Genomic DNA, 20,000 nt, shown 5'->3' on the forward strand with positions numbered 1-20,000 from the left:
AACAAGTAATACCAAGAATAATGAGCAGATGGGCAAGGGGACGAGCGTTGCTGCAAATTATACTTTATTTCTAGAGTTAAAAAAAAAACAAAAAAAAAACAAAAAAAAAAAAAACAATTACACTAGCACTACAAAATGAAGAATCATGAGCATTTTCTCAAATCAAAATTTATATATATATTATATATATATATATAGAATAAAGATTATCAACACACACACAGACATATATATATATATATATATATATATATATATATATATATATATATATAGAATAAAGATTATCAACACACACACAGACATATATATATATATATATATATTATATATATATATATATATATAGAATAAAGATTATCAACACACACACAGACATATATATATATATATATATATATATATATAGAATAAAGATTATCAACACACACACACAGACATATATATATATATATATATATATATATATATATATATAAAATAAAGATTATCAACACACACACAGACATATATATATATATATATATATATGTGTATGTGTGTGTGTGTGTGTGTATGTGTGTATGGCCCTCACAAAATTACTGCTTGTATATAACTGTAGAGTAAAAAAGCAGTTTTTGAAAAGCATTCCATTCACTTGTTAGTAATTATTATGAATATTCGTATTTCATATAAGGTCATAGCAAATACAATTGAATTCGTTTGGTCGACAATTGATACAAATACTATTATTTAAAAGTTTGAAGCTTCGTTCTATATGGAATTTGTCTCTAAAGTCTAAAGAATTACAATTGCTTGTTGTTTTTTATTTGTTTTGTGGGTCTTTCTTTGTTGTTGCTGTTGTTTAACATAAATCTATTTCAATGTATACACAACCTTATGTATATGCGGGTACATGCACATATAAACACACATTTATACATATACACACGCATACATTTCATAACTCTAACACTTTCATAAATTAATATTAACTCACCTATCTTAATATCTACTGACTCTCTCTCTCTCTCTCTCTCTATATATATATATATATATATATATATAGAGAGAGAGAGAGAGAGAGAGAGAGATAGATAGATAGATAGATAGATAGATAGATAGATAGATAGACAGATAGATAGATAGATAGATAGATAGATAGATAGATAGAAAGGGAGCGAGAGAGAAGTTTAACTATCTGTCTTTATCTACTTTGATATATAAAAGAATATATATATATATATATATATATATATATATATATATATATATATGCGGGTACATGCACATATAAACACACATTTATACATATACACACGCATACATTTCATAACTCTAACACTTTCATAAATTAATATTAACTCACCTATCTTAATATCTACTGACTCTCTCTCTCTCTCTCTCTCTCTCTCTCTCTCTGTGTATATATATATATATATATATAATATATATATATATATATTAGAGAGAGAGAGAGAGATAGATATATATATATATATATATATATATATATATATATATATATATATATATATATATATATATCTTCTGTTGAACATTTATCAACGTCATTATTTATAGTTGTCATTTCGTTAACTTCAATCTACGTATGTATTACTTTTCCAAACTTGTAACAATAATCAAACTATTAATTTTATTTATGATATCCCAACCCAAAAAGCCAAAATCAACGGTAAGGCAATTGACTAACTTGATTACACTTACATAAAATTCTGTATAGTACATTATACCAAAACTAAAAGATACCGTAAGATTATAAAGATAAATTTTTGAACTCTACAATATGCCTATAGAAAATCTCGATAACCGAATTTATTGTTTCATTTTCGTATCATTCATAAATAAATAATTAATTAATTATAGATATGACATTCTTTATCATGTTATATATATGTTATATTATTATATATTATTTACGATTTCGTTTGATTGGATTAAAAGTAAAGCGTAATTTTAAAGATGACGAATATAATATACTGTAGAGCAAGATAGAAATGACTAAATGTCATAGCCCTGTACTACAGCAGACTGAATAACATTTTTTTCTCATCTTGGCTGTGGAATTTAATCTTTAAATATAGATCAAATGTCAAAACTGTTTCAAATCTCAAAACTCTAGAATTCTTTAGAAAAATCTCGGGTTTAAGACTTTTTGACAATTATGAAAAGTCGGGAAGGGAATCTTATCCATCGAAATTTAAAGATAAAATTCTGTAGAAAGTTGAAGATAATGCGTTTTATGAGAGCAAAGTGGTATAGTGATTCATCCAATGTTATAATTGGGAATTAATGAAATTACTCAACAGACCATTGTTGTAATGCAAAAATGGATTTCATTCAGAAACAAGGGAGAGAATCGTGACAGAGGGAACGGGAAATAGAGAGCATTGGAATCGGCGGAAAATAATAATTACAAGATTAAAAAATATATACACAAACACAGACAGGACAGTGTCATACAATGGGATGTAGATATAGGTATATTGACTCAAAGAGAAGCTAAATTGATAAATAATAATAATATAGTTTATAGATGAATATGAGAGAGAAAGATAGCGTGCATGTGAGAATGTGTAAAATAAAGAGAGAGAGAGAAAGAGAGAGAGAGAGAGAGAGAGAGAGAGGGAGAGAGGGAGAGAGAGTGTAATAGATAAAGTATATGAGTGTGTGTGTGTGTATGTGTGTGTGTGTGTTTATGTTAACGCGAGAGTGAGAGAGGGAGAGACATATATATATATATATATATATATATATATATATATATATAGATAGATATATATATTATGAAGTAATCGCACGTTATTCTTAACCCTATAAAGAGTACGCGGTCTCATAAGTCATTCTAAGTAGAGTCACTCGGATACCTTTATCATGACTTCGGAATTTAAAAGTTTTCTTGCGTCTTTACAACTCCTTTTTAACTATTTTTTACGGAAATATTAAATTTATGAAGGGAAAATTCCAACAATTTGCCTTGTTTATTGCCTGATTAGTCACCGTTAGATCTCATAGATAAAAGAGATAGAAGATAGATGAATAGATAGATTGATAGATAGATGGATGAATATATGGATGGATAGATGAATAATACATTCAATGCGTTCATTTTTTCAAATAAAAAGAGTATTGATAGATAGAGAGAGAGATAGATAGATAGATAGATAGATAGATAGATGGATAGATAGATAGACAGATAAACAGAAAGACAATCAGATAAACATAGAGAGGGAGAGAGAGAGAGAGAGAGAGAGAGAGAGAGAGAGAGAGAAAGAATTAGATACCACAGTGATGGTCTAGGTATATGATTATGTGACGTACATTTGAGGGGAATCGTCGACAAAATATCTATTGTGATGTAATAAATACTCTACGATGCCGATTTCGTTCTTTTAATTGAGCAGTAAAGTTAGGTGCCCCAAACGGAAACAATAACAAGTTGCTAGTGATTTCCGTTAGGGACCGGAATAATTTACGCACAATATAGGTCTCCCAATTTTGTAGTTTGAGTTGTAGGCAATACACTTTCAGTATTGAAAATATGTTTACATAAAATCTAACAGTTGCAGAAATAATAATATAAGACTAAATTATTATGAAAATCAGGCTCCGAATAATTCTCGTTTTGTTCATACCAGCGCAATAATTTGCTCTGGTCTAAAAATAGATAGACGTAACTTTTGATAAATTTTACCTTTTTGTTCCATAAAATATCCATATCTAGACATTATTTGATGCATGATCGAGTATTTATGAATATGTGTTTCTTTTGCCACCTAACAGCCAAATTTTAAAGGTTATTTTCTTTCTATTATTTACATTGGAACGTGAGCTGTCAAGACAGGAACATGTGGTTTGCCATGTGCTTCTCGACCTTTGTTTACGTTTGGGGCACCTAACTTTACTGTTCTATTGCCGTTTATCAAAACGAATACTCTATAATGACCCCCCAAAATAGTGTGAAAATGACAAAATTTAAAAACAGTTTAGCAAAAGCGACATGAGTTCCCACCGTCACATTGCCAGGCTGTCGCTGAATTAAAAGACAAATTATAGATAATGATAGTTGAATAATGATTTTGAAACATCAATAAATAGAATTTAGATATAAATATTCTATAATATGACAGTGAATGCAGATAATGGGTAATTTAGTTTGTTTCAATTCTTTACAAAGCTTTTTACATACTGGCTCAACTGTAGATCATTCGTTTTACTTGCAAGAGTATCTGATTCGAATGTTGTAGGTTATTATGTATTACAATTTCTAACACCTTTTTTTCTCATTTTGGTCAGAATATTCTCTTTTCTATCTACGGTACTCAGACAATACTTTTTTTTTTAAATTTTGGCCAGAAAACTCAAGTCTTATGTTTGAGAATTAATTTAGCAAGATGAGGGTAATTTTGATCAATAGATTTTAAGGTGAAAAGTTTTCTGCCTAAATAAATATGTTTTGTCAGAGAATACCATGTCTTGTATTTTACTTTCTTGCTTTATCTGGCACCTTTTATACACACTTGTTCAGGTCTTTATGAAGTGTATTGCTGTTCTCTGAATAAACATGTTTTTAGTGTTTAGGCCTGAGAAATCGTCCTTCAATTATTGATCGATTAAAATGAATCTCGTTTCGTCAATAACTCTGAAAACTGGAATTTCACTTGGCCTAACTGAAGTCCCAGGTAAGAGATTTCTTTAATCGATCGATATTTGAAGGACGAGCTTTCATTCTACAGTACAGTTATTATAATGGCAAGAAAATTGGGAATTTAAATATTCATGAATCAAGTTATTGCTGCACTCTCAGTCAACTATCTCATATCTTAACATTATTGGGAGCTACCCGTATATCACGTATTAATCTTTGGAGTTAATACCATAATAAGAGTGTGGAAATTGCTCTTTTACTGAAATAACAAAATATTGAATGTTTGTAAAAGAAACGAATACCTTCAAATGGATATATCTAAGCCAACACACACACACACACACACACACACACATATATATATATATATATATATATATATATATATATATATATATATATTTATATATATATATATATATATATATATATATATATAAATGCATGATTATATAGAGAGATAAATAGATAAAAAGATTGATTGCTAGATAGGTTGACAGACAGACAGATAGATAGATAGATAGATAGATAGATAGATAGATAGATAGATAGATGGATGGATACTGTTGGAGAAAAACAAACAAACGAGGTGAGAATACTAAATAGATATATAGAAAGATAGATATGTTTGTGAGATATGAGCGTGAATCCCATAGAGTGCTCGACAGTTTTAGGATTAGGAATTATTGCCAAATCACAAAAGAGGTGAGAGCATTAAATTAATATATATATATATATATATATATATATATATATATATATATATATATATATATATATATATATATACACATATATATATATATATATTTTATATATATATATATATATATATATAGAGAGAGAGAGAGAGAGAGAGATAGATAGATAGATAGATAGATGGATAGATAGATAGATAGATAGATAGATAGATAGATAGATAGATAGATAGATAGATAGATAGATAGATAGATAGATAGATAGATAGATAGATAGATAGATAGATAGATAGATAGATAGATAGATAGATAGATAGATAGATAGATAGATAGATAGGTAGATAGATAGATAGCTGTCTTTATCTGAATTTCTTAGGTATATGGTTATACGTGTCACTTGCCACAATTCTGAATTGCATTCGAACAACAAATTACATTGAAGTGATTGAGGCAAGTGGTGAAAAGATATAAAAACAACAAAACCTTATAGTTGTATTGAAAACTGAGAATGTCCGTTTCATTTTTCACCATTTACGTAACTCGTCCAATTTTCTCTTAAATGCCTGTGACTTTATTATTACCATTATTACCATCTTTACTGTTGTTAATTTCCTGTGATGTCGACAGACCTCTTTTTTTTGTTACAGTAAAGAGGTCAGTCTCTCGTGTCACTCCTGTAGTGGGAGAATTTGAAATCTGAGGTACAAATGGATAGAGAGACGGTCAAAACGGTGCCAAGTCAAACAAATTTTATATTCATATTAAGTGCGTATACGACCTATTGCTACGAAGCGATCAAACTACCCTAGGTGTTAATAAATGTCAGATTTTGTAATCAGTTGCTTGGCCCATGACCCTGGTAAACATCGACACAATCACACACACAGGCATGTGTGTATTTTATACAATGTGATATCAATAATGTTGAGTAGAAAACACAACTAACAATTATCAGAATATTATAGTATATACATTTGTGGGCAATCGATCACTTGGTTGGAGAGACCCCGGAGTTTGCGATGGATGTGAACATAACACTTCACTAATTAATGATTGTTCGATAGGTCGACAGAATTAAGATGAAGAACGCAACATCTCGTTTGAATGAATCAATGACAATAATGATTCTTTCCTATGCTATGTCATGACGTGTTTTGTTATTGACAATATAACAAGACGCGATGCACTCGACATAAAACGTAAGTTTTTAGTTGAACCCACACCATCATAATAAGCGATATGCCAAACCCTATAGAAACCACTGCATTTTTTTAGGTGGGGGTTGTTTTGTATTTTCATTTATCTAGATTGCTTAGACTTTGTATTAAAATCGTTTTGTTATTAATAGCACGCCACGTAGACTCTTTTCGTTGTTTTAATTGCAAATTTACATTAACAACATGAGGTGGACACAATGGCAAACTGACATCTATAATTCTAGGTAGGATACAATGGTAAATTCATTCTGCTGTGGTCGATCAGTGAACGGTGCCCATTTAATGAACGTGATGATAAGTCGATCAACTCAAAATTCATGATGTTGAATAAAACCATTATTTTAATATATCTGTTTAAATGTATTCACTATTGTTTTCAGAACTTTATGTCTTTGATGTATTAAAGTTTCAAAGAGCATAATATTAGGTATTCAAAGCCTATTTGATTTAGCACTTAAGACTAGACGATACTATACGATACATATTAATTGGAGTAGTTTGTTTTTTTATCTACCTATATCTTGGTTTAGTAAATTACTTTTTTCAAATTTATAAGTTGTTATATTCTTAAATGGAACAGTGGACTTGGAAATAAATAGTAGATTGGGGACAGGACTCGTTTGTCGATCACGTGTCTTACATTGTTTTGGAGGTGTTTTTGTCACGAGTCTGGCATCCAATTTACATCGGTAGGGTGGCAGTGTTTAAACATTGTTACTTTGTTCCACTAGTTTGACGAGTAGTTTAAATTGCCATGTTGTCACTGACTCGGTCATTTTGATTCCAATAAAGGTGAGACAAGAGCTTGGAACTAGTTGCTTTTCGTTGATATTAGATTTTTTAGAATAAATTATAGCGACTTCTGTTTCAGCGAGTTTAACGGTTAACTGTTGTGCCTAATCTGGAAAGAAAGGCACGTGTTAAAAAATTTGGCCATAAAACCCGTCCTTCAAATATCGATCGATTTAAATGAATATTGGCAAAATCTCACACTTCGAGAAGTCCTAGGATTGAGTCTTTTGCCAAGAATATTGTCCTTTAAATCGATCGATATTTGAAGGATGAGTGGTGTGGCCAAATTTATAAAAATACGAGTTTTTCCAGAGGACAGCAGTTAACTTGTGAATTGAAGCCATAGATCTAAACTATAGTAATAATGCGATTTGGGATTTGTTTTGTTAGTGGACGTGCCATGCCAACCAATTTTCTCTGTTCCGTCTGCTACATGAAAGATTTATAAAAGATTTACAGCTGCTTTTTAAAAACTGTTCATGTTCATGATGAAAAAAGTGTTGTTATTTGTCGCATATTAAAAGGTTGTTAGATAGTGTTGACTCCGTGTTTGAATGGAATGAAAAAGAGAAAAGAAAAAATGTCTGGATGATTATTTATTGCCTATGTGTACACTTTGTTCCTTAAAGGTTCATTATAATCCAATCACAAGTCGGGGGCATGGGAATGTCATGAGGATGAAAAGCGATTTTATTGTATTGCATTGACTTAAGCGTTACGATTTTAGTTTACTTCCTGCTTAATGAAAGAAGATTCAAATATTTGTGTTTAGAGATGATCATAGTTACTAAAATAATTGCCAAATATGGTATGGCCAAATGTTGATTCTAAACCTTCTGTAAGATTAGAAAACACATGAAAGAGATGCGGCATACAATTTGAGAAACAGCAACAATTAATTCTGTATAAAATCGTCGTGCTCCCCTGCTTGAGATAAATTCATTATCTAGAGCACGCCAAAAGTGTCGTTTCATGAACAGATTGATAACACATGGGCTATTTTATAGTTTAAATTCAATACATAGTAGTATTGACTACCAATAAAGGAAAGAGGATTGCCAAAATGAATAAATAAACTTCTCTTATTTATCCCCAAGAGGATATTTGTCTCTTTGTTCCATCAAGAGAAGGACCAAAATAACCGTAGCATCAGCCACACTGCAATCTCATAAAGTGAGCAAAAAGTCTCTTGCTCTAAAAAAATTATACAAGATCTAGATAGTGAGGCTTGAACCCAGATGACAGGACTATACATCTACTAGGCAATCTCGCTCAGATTCCTTACTGACTCTGCGTACTCTTAGAAATAACATGCCTTTAAAACTTTGGCTATAAAATCATCCTTTAAAAATCGATCGATTAAAAATAATCGTCTTCTTGTCAAAAACTGTAAAACCTGGTACTGAAGACTTAATCCTAGGTTTGAGTGTTTTTGACAGGATGAGGGTCATTTTAATCGATCAATATTTGAAGGACGAGTTTTCTTGTCATTTTTTTTTCAAATTGTGTTTTTTCAGAGTTTGACAGAACTCTTGCAAGACCAGAGAAGTTATTGTGTGGATCAACATTCACATCTCATAATGTCATTACTCGATATCAATCACTGGTTTCCGACCTCTTTGTCCACATAGGAGAATAATAGTCTCCTTCGTCGTGTGCCCCTTTCATCAATGGCCTATATAGATCAATGAACTCTATCTTATAAAAGAACCACCTGGGTGGTGATGAGTAACTAGCACACCCGATCTGTCCTTTAGTCACCCTAGCTATTCTTGGTCACTCACTGCATGGTTTCCTATAATGAATGGGCCATGTGAGGGTTTGACTTTGCAGCCCACTGCGCTAATGGTCCCCAGTATTCAATCCGATAAGTACTAAAATACAGCCAACGTAAATTCCTCATACATTTGCTTATCAAAACCTTTTTGTTCAAACTTAAATTATTTTTAAATGATGTACGAGTAGCTTCTGTTACTCTAATAGTAACGCGCTTAGCCAGCTTTGGACTTGGAACCTGAGGTTGAACCCAATTGAAGCACTTGAACAATAATCCACTGGGTCGCATTATACAAGAACTTACTCCACTCCATCTTAAACAGGATGAACTTTTTGTAAGAAACCGTTTTCTCCAAAACTATTGTATTATCTTCGAAAGGATATCACGTCTTAATGTATCATATATAAGATGTCTTCTATGAATTTAAAAGGAAAACTTATAAAGAATCAATGTTAGCTACATAGTAATGATCTAATGAAAATCGAAGGGAATGTATCTGAAAAAAGCATCAAACTGATTCTTGGCAGATATACACCTCCAACAAAACCAGAAACACTTTTGTAAGTGACCCATTTGTTTCCTTACATAGTATAATGTTTCTGTATCACTCATAATTTATCATTGTCTAATGTCAACGTAAAAGCAGATTCCCTCAACATAATAATCTTAATCACAGGTTTCCTTATTGAACTAAAGAAAACGGCTTTCAAAGAGCCATCATGATAGTAATGGCGAGTATAAATTAAGATATAAAGTTCTACTTCTTGGGTGGGGGCAGTATTACACCTCTGACGTCTATAAGTTATAAATACTCATGCACTCATACATAAAGACAGACTGGAACGCCTTTTTTGGTTTTGTTTAATTATACCTGCTTTTTGTTTTTGTTGTAGATCTTGTTTTGTTTTGTATTTTTTTGTTTTTTTTTTGTTTTGTTGTTGTTGTTGTTTTTTTTTTGTTGGTTTATTGTGTTTGATTTTATTATGCTTATTTTTCTGTTTTTTGGGAGGGATTTGGGGGGGGGGGGTAAGTGTCTTCTTAGTGGACTTTTACTCAAAACATCACATGAATCACAATTATTTGATCACTTGAAACAACATTTGTAATTAAGCAAGGTAACTAAAATCGCATGTTTCATTACACTCTAATTTTAGTGTGTATTAATGAGACAAATAATTATTATACTTTTTATCCGATTATTTTCAAGTGTTTGATTGTACGTAACAGTTAAAATGGATTACCAAACTAAAAATAGAAAGTTGTAATGTCTCAATCCCGAATAAAAAAAACATTCTAAAAACCTGTAATTTGTAACATGTAGCAATTTTTTTTATTGTTAAAGTCGTTACCCTTCCCATCATATAACCATTCGCCATTGATTCGCTAAAAGCTTCGATACTTGTTCACTTAAACCGGATATGTGATTTCTATAAACCAAACGAGCTGTTTCCTCTCAACACTCCATGGGAATCAACAGCTAAGTCAAATACGTTTTCCGATCACTCACAGGCCGGTAGCTTTTATGCCATACACTGATTGAAACATGTGATATCATCTCAATTTATTTCGTTCTCTGTTTACATCTTTTTAATTTCAATTCCTGATTATTTCTGACGCTTTCAAAATTTAAACTAAACTCCACTAGCTACAATCTATCCTGATGCATTGGTGCAGAAATGTAAATGATGCTTATCGTGTTGAATTGAACATATCGTGTAATATTGATTCAAAACTTACAGAAAAAAAACTCTTTCAATGACAAGCACATTTACTACCGTACTCTGAAAAAACAGATTTTAAGATGTTTTGCCAAAAAAAACTCGTCCTTCAAATATTCATCGATTAAAATTAAACTCATCTTATCAACATAAAAAAACCCTCTAAAACCGGGCACTTATTTGGAGTTCCAAGTTTGGAAGTTTGTGACAAGATAAGGGCCATTTTCATCGATTTTAATCGATCGATGTTTGATGGACGAGTTTTCTGACCAATTTTTTTAACGTGTTTATTCACGGTAAGTCAGAATTAGAATCAGTTAGGCATGTGTGTGTGCATCAAGCAGCTGAACCTCAAAAACCGTTTTGCCGTACAAATGGCAAAAAAAAAACTTTTTACTTTGGCTAGAAAACTTTTACTTTACATGTCGATGTACTAGGATGATTCTCCAACTTGTCAAAAAGGTCTGAAACCTGAACGTAAAAACGATTCAGATTTAATGCAATTTAGAGGGTTTAATAATCAAATCTAGGACTCTCGCATTTTGAATTACAACTGTGTTCCCATCAGGCGTCACAACAAACATTTATCAGAGAATCTATATGGAATAAAACAGGCAGGCTGGTAGAACATTGTTGGTTAAAAATTAATGAATGAGCTACACGAATTGAGGAGTAGAGCCCTCTGTGTTTTGAAAAATACGCACAATGAAAAGCCGTAATATAAAAACAGAAAATGAATGAATGTTGTCTAAATGTTACATCCTGCGTCAATTCAGTCTTATCTGAAAAATACATTTTAATATTTTGGCCAGAAAACTCATCCTTCAATTATCGATCGATTAAAATGACCTCATCTTGTCAAAAACTCTCAAACCCAGAACTGAGACTTAAGTCCCAGGTTTGAGAGTTTTCAACATGACAAAGAGTAATTTTTATGGGTCGATATTTGAAGGACAAATTTTCTGGCCAAATTTTTTTATAAAGTGTTTAAAATAATATCAACTCTACAACCTGGAATTCTCAATGCCAAATGAAAATAAAGGAGGGTAAGGGGTGGAATGTCATGACGTGACAGTATTAGGTACTCTCGTCTGCTCTTTCTTACTCTTGCAATCATTACTAGATAGTGTATCTAGATATTCATTTAGAATATTCATTAAAAATCTGAAAATTATATGGTCTGAAGATACGGAATAAAGACATAATTTCATGGTTTTTGAATTTATCTTAACCAATCACATGGCACACTCTGGAAAACTGTGTATTAACAAATTGTGCCCAGAAAACTCGTCCTTCACATATCGATCAATTTAAATAACCATATCTTGGGAAAAAAACGATCGATTTAAAAACCGTATCTTGGAAAAAACTATCAATTTAGATATCCCGTATCTTGGAAAAAAAACCATTAAATCTAGAACCTCGCAAAGTACCAGATTTGAGAGTTTTTGCCAAAAGTCCCAGATATGAAATTTTTTGCCAAGATGAGGGTCATTTAAATCGATCGATATTTGAAGAACGAATTTTCTTGCCAAATTTTAAATACACGGTTTTCCAGAGTACGGCAGTTAACTGGTTATAAGAAGCCAAATAGACGACCGGTAGGTAATGTATAAAATGAAAATCATGTTCCATTTGGCTTGCTTGGGAAATAGATGAAGCATGTTCATTGAGCACCGTAAGTCCATGAAAATGCTCTATATCAATGTTCAAATATTCAAATTATTTTTATACATTTTTTATTTAGCTCATTTCTATTACAAACGTATCATATTATTTGTCTAAAAGTAAAAATTAGAAGGCAACACATGCGTTTTATATATGAGAGATAAGTATAGTACAATTATATATATATATATATATATATATATATATATATATATATATATATATATATAGATATATTTTTATATATATATATATATATATATATATATATATATATATATATATATATTTATATATATAATACAATATAAATTATAAACAGAAATAATAGTGCTCAACTTTAGGATAAAAGGAGCTATTTATAAACATTTGAAAGATAATTAAGATTGTTTGACTTCCAATCTTAATTATCTTTCAAATGTTTATATATATATATATATATATATATATATATATATATATATATATATATAATATTGTATAATTAGATATTTTTTCAATAACTATAAATGATCAATAATATTCACTAATCAATGACTTTGGGAAGACGTAGAAAGATAGGCACAAACGGCTCCCTGACTATCATTAGTAACGAACCCAATGCAGAGACTGGCATTAATATTTCATGTTTATTACCGTTTAACCAGTGAACTGTCGTGCTTTAGAAAGACGCGTATTTTAAAATTTGGCCAGAAAACTCGTCCTTCAAATATCGATCGATTTAAATGACCCTCATATTGGCAAAAATTCTCAAACTTGGTACTTCGCGAAAAGAGTTTTTGACAAGATGACGGTCATTTAAATTGATCGATTTTTGAAATTTGAAGGACGAGTTTTCTGGCCGAAATGTTTGGTTATGCGTCTTTCTGGTTAACTGGTTACATATGTTGAGAAAATAGGCTAACGTTCGGTTCGGTCTTGTTGACTGTGGTTTGACATGAAATACGAAGGTTTCCAAGAGAACGACCATCGATCCGGAATCCTGGCTGTAAAGACTAATCGTACGTTTCCATGTTTTTAACCCTTTATAAGCTGTATTCACCTTCAATCCTATAGAATTATTGTTGTTGTTGTTGTTGTTCTTCTTCGTCTTCGTCTTCTTCTTCTTCTTCTTCTTCTTCTTATTATTATTATTATTATTATTATTATTATTATTATTATTATTATTATTATTATTATTATTATTATTATTATTATTATTATTATTATTATCATTATTATTATTATTATTATTATTATCATTATTACTATTATAAAAAAGAAGTGATTTCAATTCACTGGAAGGGCCTGTTGCTACGTGCACATACTCGCAGGTTTGATAACCGAATGCAATTACGGGCTTGATTTAACATTGTTGTAAAGGACAATATTTTACGTTGGACTGAGAGTATTTCCATTACAAGAATGAGCCCATAACAACTTTGGTTATCAGACCTGTAAATTAGTTGGTGTCGGTCTGCTGGTAACTATAGCCATGCGATGCATTGAATGCATGGACGAGTGGGGAACAGGGAAGGGAACTCTTGCCTTTTTAAATAAAGTACACATTTTGGTATTGTCTGATTCAAAGATAAAGATAAAATGTGACCAATCGTATCAAAATAATAATAATGATAATAATAATAATAATGATAATAATAATAATAATAATAATAATAATAATAATAATAATTAATAATAATAATAATAATAATAATAATAATAATAATAATAATAATAATAATAATAATAATAATATATACTTTATTCATCCAAAAATTGAAAATTCCTTTACAGACGTGACATGCATAAAAATGTATAAACACAAAGTTGAGAATCTTAAGGCGACAATGTATACATATATATATATATATATATATATATATATATATATATATATATATATATATATATATATATATATATACGCAAATGCACAAAAATGTAAAAATATACAACCAAGAACTTATAGCAGCACTTTATATATTAATTTGATAAATTGAGATAGGCCATACCTCTGGCCTTTAGTCTGAACTTGTGTGTGTATATTTAAAAGATAGTATTTAATTTAAATCACAGTTGTGCGTTAAAAATTCGAACACCATGTGGCAAAAATGAATTAAGGTACTCTGTCGGAATGAACCGGGCAGTAAAAAGTTAATTAATGACTAAAATGATAAGAAAAATGAATTTCAAGTTTTTGCTATCTGAGAAATGGTATGTATCTGTTCTCCATCAAAACAAATAGAAATTAGTCTCAAATTTGCGGCTAAAAATTCAAACTTCAAGTACCTTATTCATTCCGACAGAATACCGCTTTAAGATTTTGGGTCAGAAATGAGTTTGTTTGAGACAACATATCAGAGGTAAAAAAAAAACATTTAAGATATACAGATATTAGTTTTATTTGCATAATAATATGCTGTTAAGCTTTGATGAATAAACACACAAACAGGGGCAGCGTGGATCAGTGGTACGGTCTTTGCTTCGTACCCGAAACGTACCGAGTTCAATCACCCGCCGCTGCGCTGAGCAAGTCACCTCTCCCTATCTCATCTTTCGGCGCTGCTCTGCCGCTGACGCCTGGGTTATTCCAGTCTTCCTTTTGACAAGTCCCTAAAAACAAATTTCCTGTTGGGGATGAATAAAGGGAATTTTATATTTATTTCATTTAAACGGACCGCTGACGTGCCAATGCTAGATTTTGACCAGACCTCAGATGGCAAGATCGGTCAACGTATAGATTTTTTTCACAAAGATTATTAATAGTCACGATCTCTGTATCAGGTAATATTAGAATTTGTCATCGTAGGAATTAGTGTCCACATAGCATTTCTAGGGACAGGTTCGGGTGTCCCCAATTTTGATTTTTGTTCTCTATTGGATTCCCTCCACCTCCCAGTGGTAGTGATCTATTCATTCACTAAATTAAATACACATTCTAACACACTCATATGTGATTCAGTGTCCAAAAAACGTATTATGCTGGGATGACGCAGATGCAAAGAGAAAGAAATGTTTTAAAGTTATTATGGTATGATTATAAATTCAATGTTACCACCTGATCCGCTCTGAGGTGGTGGGTCACTTAAGTCATCCAGCGCCATCAGGCCCATGGGGCCGGAGTTTATCCCAGTTTCTGTAGCGTGAAACGGACAATAGCAATTGCTTGCTATCCCTTGGATAGGACGCTAGTCTATCGCAAACTACTTTCCGCCAGATCTAGCAGACTCAGCTACCCAATTTTGCTGCTAGGTGGACAGGAAGGATCAGAAAATATCTCGACTGCACCCGGGATCGACCTCGGTCCCTTTGTGTGTGAAGCTAGTGCTCTATTAACTGAACTATCGGGACACCTATGGGTCACATAGACCCGCCCAAATACACGCCTCAATCCCCATCTTTACATCAAAACATACATACAAATAAAAAGAGTCACACACAGAGACAGACAGACACACACACACACACACACACATATATATATATATATATATATATATATATATATATATATATATATATACAAACACAAACAAACACAAACACACACACACACACACACACAAGTGCACGCGCACACATACAAACACACGTACTCATGAACAATCTCCCAGATTGGGCTTTTATCACACACTCCCAAATTTGCTGTACTATGAACAAACACAGTTTAGACATTTTTGCCAAAAGACTCCTCTTTCTATTATAGATTTATTAAAATGAAGCTCATCTTTTCAAAAAATCTCAAACCTGGAACTTCCTTAAAGTCTCAGGTTCAAGAGTTTTCGGTATGTTGAGGGTCGTTTTTATTAGATCGATTCTTTCGCGGCTATGTGGTCTTGTGGTATGACATTTGCTTTCGGATCGGTAGGTTGATCGCAAATCTCCCACCGTACTCACCGTAAAATGAGTACCTGGCCGTTAACAGCGTTGTCTCTGTCGGGAAAAAAATTGCAATTTCGCCTAAGAGGCGTCATGTCTCGTTCTACATGTTTCGTGTTGCTGTTGGTTAGGGATCCTTTGTAAAACGCTTTGACCTCGTTTAGTGGATATTGCGCTATATATGCGCATCGGTTGGGGTTTTTTTTTTTCGTTTTTTGTGGGGGGGTTTGTTTTGATTGTTTGTTTGTTTTTTGTTGGGTTTTTTGGGGGGTTTTTTTGTTTTTGTTTTGTTTGTTGTGTTTTTTAAAGTTCGGGTTTCTGTTGCCAAAATTGTTTTAATGTGTTGGTTTGTTTTTATTTTTCACATTATGACAGAATTGTTATTGAACCAACGTTTACGGGATAAATTGAGAGTGTTAACGAATTACAGCGTCGCTATTATGAGTCTTTTTCCATTTCAACGACTAACAATTTCGGATAAACATTGTTAAAAGCAATCCACGAAACAACCTTTATAGCAAGAGCACTTCAATATCTTGTTATTACAAGGCTAATAATAATCTTTAAATTTTCCTTATTATTCAAAAACAACGTTTTGAAATGATCACACTTTAACAACATTTATGAGGCAAATATGATCTGATGGATGTGGCATTGCTCTGGTATCCGGAATTACACAACACAAGTTCGGTATGAACTAGGTACTTTTAAATCAATATATGGAGTGTTATTTGTACTTGTAATATATTTTCATACACACACACACACACACACATATATATATATATATATATATATATATATATATATATGTGTGTGTGTGTGTGTGTGTGTGTGTATTAAATTTCACTTTTATTTTCATACCATAAACTATATTGTTTCATTTATTCATTATTCTAATCCATCCCAATTTCCTTATACATAACTAAAGTTAGTTATTTTTTCATCTATTTATATATCTGTTGATTTATTTATTTATTTGTCTTAATTTGTGACCCATTTCGAAGAAATTATATATTTCAAGCGTCCGCTCGTTTTCACCTTAAATCCAGCTCTTTGGAACTTATTTCATCCCGACGTAATTGGCTTCAACAGTCGTGACGTCACTTCCCTCGTAATGACGCATAGTAACGTAGTAACTGGTTTTAAACTATAGAACAATGGCGGACGCCCTTATGAAATATTTCTCCGACGAGCATAAAAGTGTATCCAGAGGAGAAAAACATTATAAATCTGTTCATGTTTTGACTGTTATACTTCCTGATACACGTGAAAAAGTTCCAGCCAGCATAAAGCATAAGAAGTACCGACTTTCTTTGTTTAGAACCAAGGTGCTCGTTGCTGGACGGACGTGACATCAGAATACTGAATCCGATTCCGAACTGAAACTGTGGTTCACATTTCTTGATCGAGATATTAATCTTAAGATCAATGCAAACTGATCGTATCATTTCATCTTAGTTTGGAACGCCTGGAATGAAAACCATAAAGTTAGTATTGTAAATTTAACAAGGATTGCATCTCACTCATTTTGTTTTAAAGATAAAAACGAAAAAACTTTCGAATGTCTGTTATAGCAGCGTTGCTAAAAACAATTATTTACATCACTATTTGCCAATAACAGAACGATTACAAATTGATAATAAAATTTGAATTGACAAGCAGATATAAATCATAGTTTAAGCAAAGCTACTATAACAGACATTTGTAATTTTTTAGATCAAATTTAAACATGACCTTTTTATTGCGAGTTCACTATATCATAAGCTTCATTTATTCCCCTAGCAGACTATATTATGAAACCAAGTTTCTACAAACGAAAATTATGAGTCTGTGATCAGGCATCCTTTTGGCACTAGCACTTTAACAATTCACGTAACTTTCTTATTCATACCCGAGTAGAATAGAAAAATATGTGTCATGTGCCCAAGGACACAATGTCAGAGTCATAGTTTTACAATTAATGTCACTGACCAGCTATTGCTTTTAGTATAAGACAGGACATCTCGCTCGCGGCTTTGGACTGGGCGCTTTTTTTTTTCTCGAACCATTCCATTCTCTTTTGGAAATAACATGAATTTCGCAATTCCCTCGTAAAGCCATGAAGAGCAGGTCTTTATTATTTGTGATTCGCATACATATTAAAATATTTGATGTCGCTGTTTCTTTTATCTGAGGATCTTGAATTCCAGTATTTTTAACTCACTCAACCCTAACACCGACTATATCCGTAGTTTACCCGGAGTTACTTTTACCCCATGCCAATTTATTACATTTATATGAGACAAAAATAGGCGTAGTATCAAAGCCTGTTTTTATTTTTTTTTATATGTTAATGAGAGTTGAATAAAACTATCAATGTACATGCTCATGTTTAATACAGTTTTTCCAATTTTGAAAAGCAGCAAAAATCTCTAGGACTGAGTGAGTTAAAATGGCATTTCTGAATCCTGTTACCAGTCGTCACATTAGACAATCCAATAATAGTTCTAAGGAATTTATTCTAGTCTACATTGACTAAATAAATGAATGAATTGCGTGAGTAAAATGATTGAAGATTGTGTCATTTTGCTCTTGTTCATTGGTTTTATACCTCCACTTACTGTTGGTGATAAGTTATTGCTAAATGGTCCATAATCAGGCTATGGACGGTAACGTTTATATTTAGTTAAATGTTTGTGGGATTTATATGGTGAGTAGAGCTGGTGAGTATTTTACTCAAACGATACCAGCAACAGGCACCGTCACGTTTAACACTTTTTTACAACAAGAAAAAAATGGGGTAGGAGGGTTGATGGTCGAATCTATAAGGCATTCAATTGTAACCCGAGCGAAATGGATTCGAGCCCTAGTGAATGTTATTATCTATATATTTATCTTTGAATTTATCCCAACTTCCTCACTTGGACTCTATTGGATAGAGTGATATTAGTGACGTTTGATTGACGGAATGCCTAAATGAGGGCATAATTTTACGAAATGGTCAAATATTTTACTATTAATAATAGTAGTAGTAAATAATAATAATAATAATAATAAGAAGAAGAAGAAGAAGAAGAAGAAGAAGAAGAAGAAGAAGAAGAAGAAGAAGAAGAAGAAGAAGATATAGTAAGCTTATTTATATAGCGCATAATCGTGCTCTATATGCGCTTGACATCAGCAATTGTTAAATGTCATCACTCACAAGGGCACATTTCTCAAAACGTCACACATTATTTATTAAGAAATTTTCTATAAACTTTAAACCACCATTGAATCGATTCTTGAGAACGAGATTAGTTTTGTTGTTTTCTAATCGTTCCTATAGCAGCAATAAACAACAATGACTTCATGTCTATTGATCTGAGGTCATTAGGCAGTTAACTGCCGCACTCTGAAAAGACACGTATTAAAAAATTTAGTCAGAAAATCGTCCTTTAAATATCGATCAATTTCAATTACCTTCATCCTGGGCAAAAATTAATTCTCAAACCTGAGACTTCTCAAAGTCTCAAGTATGAGAATGTTGCCATGAAGAGGGAATTTAAATCTAATGATATTTGAAAGACAAGTTTTTTCGACAATTTTTTTTTAATTCGTGTGTTTCCAGAATATGGCAGTTAACACAGGTTAATTATTATG

The 20,000-nt window shown here is 31.7% G+C and overlaps 1 protein-coding gene across 1 annotated transcript in view; it reads left to right on the plus strand.

Annotated features, from left to right (window-relative positions):
• The window catches only part of LOC144963049 (neuropeptide prohormone-4-like), a 135,646-nt gene that overhangs the window by 1,285 nt on the left and 114,361 nt on the right, over window positions 1-20,000 (plus strand). The window lies entirely within an intron of this gene.

This window comes from Berghia stephanieae, chromosome 1, assembly GCF_034508935.2.
Source record: "Berghia stephanieae isolate SIO BIC M18660-M18661 chromosome 1, UCSD_Bste_1.3, whole genome shotgun sequence".
NCBI classification, from domain to species: Eukaryota; Metazoa; Mollusca; class Gastropoda; order Nudibranchia; family Aeolidiidae; genus Berghia; species Berghia stephanieae.